The 6,000-nt window shown below is 36.8% G+C and overlaps 1 pseudogene; it reads left to right on the forward strand.

Moving 5' to 3' along the window:
• Positions 1-1,321: 1,321 nt before the first annotated feature.
• LOC122684093 lies at positions 1,322-4,581 on the forward strand (annotated as a pseudogene).
• Positions 4,582-6,000: the final 1,419 nt, after the last annotated feature.

Raw genomic sequence — 6,000 nt, forward strand, 5'->3', positions numbered from 1 at the left:
TTCCTTCTCCAGGGCTTCTTGCCAACCTCAGGGATAGAACCTACATCTCCTGCATTTCAGGCAACTTGTTTTTTACCACTGAGCCACCAGGCAAGTCAGTGGATCTAATTGTGTGACATTTCAGTGTAGTGAAACCAGTGGATTGATTGACACTCAGAGGTTTTAGAGATTTAAACATTCACCATTCATCACCAAGATGCATTCAGCATTTTTAAGAGATTATATGATTTAATTGTATTAATATATGCTTGGAAGTGTGTTTAGCTCATATTTAGAAGGAAAGACAATTTAGTTTCAATAAAGAACATCATTGTTTCTGCAGACAATAATAGGTTAGGCAATAAAACCAGAGACCAAGTTATGTTGTTCATACATCTCAAAACACATGGCATTTCATACACAGAATGGGACAGAAAAATCATACAGTAAATATATATAATAGCAGTTATTAATATCTCTGAAAGATTAGCTTATTTATCTTTCATTTTGGATTTTACTGTAGTCACCATGTTTTCTTATTCAGTTCATGTATTTTTCTATAATTATTTTTTAAAGAAATCCATGAAAGAGGCTATTGAGGCACTATCTCCAGTGATTTAGAAGAAATTACCTTCTTGCAAATTGCCACATAGAAAAGCATTCCAGCTAATTTCTGGATGTGGGGTATAAAAAGAAATAGCTCAAGAAATACCCTCTGGGGTCTAAATCCCCAAGGTCATGGAAGCATACATAAGCTCTACATTTTGTTCAGAGGAATCAGATTCAGCTTCCAAATCTCTCTCTCTGTCTCTTCCTTTCTCTGAGTTTTCCTCAATGTTAAGAAAGAATTATATTCCAGCCCCATTAAATTTTTGTGAGCTCCTGCTACATTAACCAACTCCTTAATATTTTACATGATATTTGAATTCAGAGTGGGAACTCCCCTGGAGACAATTAATAGTAGAAACAGGATCTTCAGGTGAGTTGGTTTCAGGTGGGATGTTCTATCGTGTTTCTTTTCTCTCCTTTGGGGAACTCTGAGATCCTGAAACCTCTAAAGCAGTGGACACTCTTTATCAGTCTTTGTGTGGTGATATCTCTTGAGTCCATTTTCCTGAAGGCTGAGCTTTGATCTCCTCCTCCTTCACTGGGGTATCATCCTGATTTTTGCTCTGAGGATATCCATATTGTGCTTAGCAGAATAGTCACAATGAAATTTTTAAAAATATTATAATGCCTGAGAATTCCTCAACACCTCAAAACTGAGTTGAAAGAAGGTAAGAATCATATGTAGATAATAATAATGAACACCATAATATACAATTCCATTTTTCTGACAGTAATGTCTGCAGGTATGTCAAGGGTATAGGAAATATGGTTGAAGTGAAAAAGAAAAGTGTCCTTATGATAGCAATTTTCATGAAATGTTTTGTATATTGTTCATCACTGCATCAGTATGTAATAAAAGAGGAAATTACAGGCATTATATTATAAGAATAGTGACTTAATTAAAGAAGGTTGAAAATTGAAGAATATAGCTAGGATAAGGCTTTATGTAAAACTGAGCAGAGAAATTTAGACTTGATAAATTAGTTGATAGGGAGAAATTAAAGTTTTTAAGAGACAGAAACTGTCATAACAGATAAAGTAATCAAGAAGAAATTCATTTTCTCACAGTTCAGAGTAGCACCACTACAGGGAAGTTGGCTAAACCTAGGTGACCATGAGATTAAAATTGGATGATTAGTAAGAGTCAGATAATAAAAGAGAAAACAAAGGGGAAACAGAGACAATTTATTGAAGGACAGTGGTTGATGAATTAACATGAACAGGGCCAAGAGGAAATTCAGAAAAAAAAAATAATAAAGTTGAGCTATTCTTCGACATCACAAATTGTTCCTGCATTTTTGTTGCTGCCAACTTTGGACCTTGACCTGTTTCTTAGATTGTTTAAAACAATATGTGTTTAAAAATAATACCAGTTATTCAGAGTATTAAGAATTAAAAGGGATGGGGGTGGGAAAACATATATTTTGAACTCCACAACTATCAGACTTTGTACCAATTATATTAATGTCATTTCCTAACTTAATATTTATACATCTATAAAATATACATTACCATGTCACTATTACTGATAAAGAAGTTGAGGCTCATAAAATCTGGGTGATTCACCAAAGATCATACAGTGAATGCCAAAGCTTGCAACTGAATTTAAATCTACGTTTCCAACTCCTTGCTTCTTTCATTGTGCCAGTCTGTCTGCCACTAACTCTTTTCCACTCCCCAACCATTCCCTTTTCTGCATATAGGAAATACATTTTTTGAGTGTCAAAAGTACCACAAAGCTATTCAAGAAATAATGAATTATTTCTCCCTTCACATGGTCAGACAAAACTAAAGTTGCATCTGTGTTTATGAGAGTTGAACTAATAGTCCCTTTATTAATCTGAATATTTCAGATGTGTGCTTGTTATTGGTTAACTTATTTTAAAATATTTGCTAAATAAATATACTTCTGTTGCTATAAACTGCTTATCAGTACAAGATGCTTTTGCTTTCTCAAAATAATGTATACAAATAATTGTATAACTCAAAGCAAGATTATCACCTGTGTTTTTTTTTATTTTTATTTTTGTTCACCTGTGGTTTTAATCAAACTCAATATTCCTGTCACCAGAAGTTTTGTGGGTCATAATGTAACCTTGTGTTTATTACTGTATTCTCTGATTTTCTTTAGAAACAGTATAGAATATGGAAGAGCTGAGCAAAATATATTTTAAGTTACTCTATAATTCAGATATTCTATAAGCATTTAATGCTACAATATTCCTAATAAATTTATTAGATTGGAAATATTGATAGCAAATTAAGAGATATTGATCAAATAATTTAAAAGACTATGTTGAGAGCATCAGTGGCACTCACTATGTGAGACAAATGATAAATAGTGAAATAGGAAAGGAAACAAAAGTGAGGGTACCACAAATTATAATACAGCTCCATTACTTTACCAGGTGGCTGCATTGAACACAAGCCAATAATCTTAGCAGCAAACTGGAATCACTGGAAAACTTGAAGATAGAGCTTCATTTCCCTCAATGTCCATTTATGTTTTTCAAAATGTGAAAATTCTTGTGGTGACTCATGACCTCTGCCTTTTCGATGATCTTCAGTTTGAACATAATGATAGAAGTATTACTGCCTCTAAAAATATTACTCCTCCTGCTTTTTAAAATAAATTTGAGTGCTATGTTTTCATTTATTGTTATGTTACTCCCATTACACAGCACAGACCTTGAGAATGATGGAACTGTGAAAAACATGTTTTTTCTATGACATTATAGAAAATATTTCTCTCTGACTCTAAACTAAATTCAATTTCTGTCACTCATGGTCACTTCAAACCTAACTCATCACCAGCAGGCTGTGTTAATTCAAACAAGTTTTTTAACTCATATATGCTTCCATTTCCTTTTGTAAAATATGAAACTGCTTGTTTTGAAATTCATAAATCTTATTTAGTGCTCAAAACTAATGTACCAATATTTTAACACGATGTCTGACACACAATAAATATGATATCCATGGACTATCATCATTGTTATCATTTTATTATCACTATTTCAGATTTTCTCCAACAACAATTATGTGGCTTGCTGAAGGAAATCAGAGTGCCAGAACCACTCTCTTAGGCTAAGAGAGTGGCTAAGCCACTTAGGCTAAGCCTAAGCCACCCTCTTAGGCTTCTCAGAATATCCCAACCTCCAGGTTCCCTTGTTCCTAGTTTTCCTCATTGTCTATGCAGTCACCCTGGTGGGGAACCTGGGCATGATCACCATCATCAGGGTCAGTCCCAAACTCCACAACCCCATGTGCTTTTTTCTCAGTCACTTGTCCTTTGTTGATTTCTACTATTCCACCACAGTTACACCCAAACTCTTGGAGATTTGGTTGTGGAAGACAGAACCATCTCTTTCACAGGATGCATCATGCAATTCTTCTCGGCTTGTATGTTTGTAGTGGTAGAGGCATTCATGTTGGCAGTGATGGCCTATGACCGATTTGTGGCCGTTTGTAAGCCTCCACTCTCTACACAGTGGCCATGTCCCCAAAGCTCTGTGCATCGTTAGTGGCCTGTCCCTACATGTGGGGTGTAGTCTCTTCCCTGACACTCACCTATTTTCTCCAGACATTATCCTTCTGTGGGTCTAACATCATAAATAATTTCCCCTGTGAGCACTCTGTCATTGTCTCTGTCTCCTGCTCTGACCCCTTCATCAGCCAAGTGCTCCATTTTGCCATTGCCAAATGCAAAGAGGTGAGCAGCCCAGTAATTGTTCTCACTACTTATATTTCCATTTTTGTCACTATCATAAAAATGCCTTCTGCTGGGATTCGCCAAAAAGCCTTCTCTACTTGTGCCCCGCCCCCCATCTGACCGCCATCGCCACGTTCCATGGGACTGTCCTGTTCCTTTATTGTGTACCCCGCTCCAAAAATTCATGGCTCATGGTCAAAGTACGTTCTGTATTTTATACAGTGGTGAGTCCCATGCTGAACCCTCTGATCTATAGTCTCAGGAACAAAGATGTGAAATAGAGTGTCAGGAAATTAATTAATCACTTAATACAATTTAGTTGAAGATCTGTATGTCCAAAAGAAATTTGATCTATTATGTACTGTTGATTAAATCTTCTTGTAGAGATGATGACTCAAATTATGTAGTCAGCTCACTAGATCATAAATTTAGAGTCGTAAATTGGCTATTTCATCTTTTAGTTTCTGTTCAGTTCAAGGTCAAATAAAATAACTGTATATCATGTGTAAAATGATGTGTGTTGTGGGTGTATGAAAAGTGAAAATGTGAGTTGTTCAGTCATGTCTGACTCTTAGCCACCCCATGGACTATAGCTTGCCAGGTTCGTCTGTCAATGGAACTCTCCAGGAAAGAATGATATAGTGGGTAGCCATTGCCTTCTCCAGGGGATCTTCCTGACCTAAGGTTTGAACCTGCGTTTCCTGCATTTCAGGGAGATTCTTTACCTTCTGAGCCACCATGGAAGTGATGTGGATGAATATTGTCCCCCAAATAGCCATGTCACCCAGAACTCAGAATGTTACCTTATTTGAAAATAAGATCTTTGCAGATGTAATTAAGGTAAGAGTCAAGATGAGCTTAAAGTGGACCCAAAATCCAATGAGTGTCCTTTTAAGAGACAGAAAAAGATGCACAGAGACACACAAGGAAGGAGGATGTGTGAATTCCACTTCTCTCTCTTTCCTCCTAAACCACACACAATTCTTAAAAAAAAAAAAAAAAACACCTCATTTTTAGTACTGTTGGTACGTAAGTGCTTCCTGGCTGTTTGTAATCCTGCACTTTACACAGCTGTTGTGCCCCAGAAGCTGTGTTCCATCCTTCTGGCTGATGCTACTGCTGAGCATAGACTATTTCTTGCACTCATCCTTTAAGTTGTATTGCCTACTGTGAGTCCATCATAGTTAACATAATTGATATGCATTTTCTGTTGCCCTTTTGGATCTTGTTTTACTTTAGCCAATTCAATGAATTAAAAAAGCTCAAAGTCATCATATCCTAGCTTTCACTTCAGTCACTATTTCAAAGATAATTTCTATCTGTGGGCATCACAGAGTCCTGTCTACTTGTGCCTCCCACACATCATCATCCTTTCTGTCTATAGTATGTGCTTGCTGTGTGCTAAGTCACTTCACTCGTGTCTGACTCTTTGAGATCCTGAACTGTAGCTGCCAGTCTCCTCGGCCCATGGGATTCTCAACACAAGAATATTGGAGTGGGTCATCATGCCCTCCTCCAGGGCATCTTCTGGACACAGGGACTGAACCCGAGTCACTTATGTCTCCGGCAGGTACCTTACCCTAGAGCCACCTGGGAAGCCCCTCTATAGAATTCTCACTTCCAAATTCTCATAAATAATTGTTCAAGTAGAGTCTCTTTTAAACCCTGCTAATCCTCATGCTGAACTCATTGACATACAG

The sequence above is a fragment of the Cervus elaphus genome, chromosome 26 (assembly GCF_910594005.1).
Source record: "Cervus elaphus chromosome 26, mCerEla1.1, whole genome shotgun sequence".
Classification (NCBI taxonomy): Eukaryota; Metazoa; Chordata; class Mammalia; order Artiodactyla; family Cervidae; genus Cervus; species Cervus elaphus.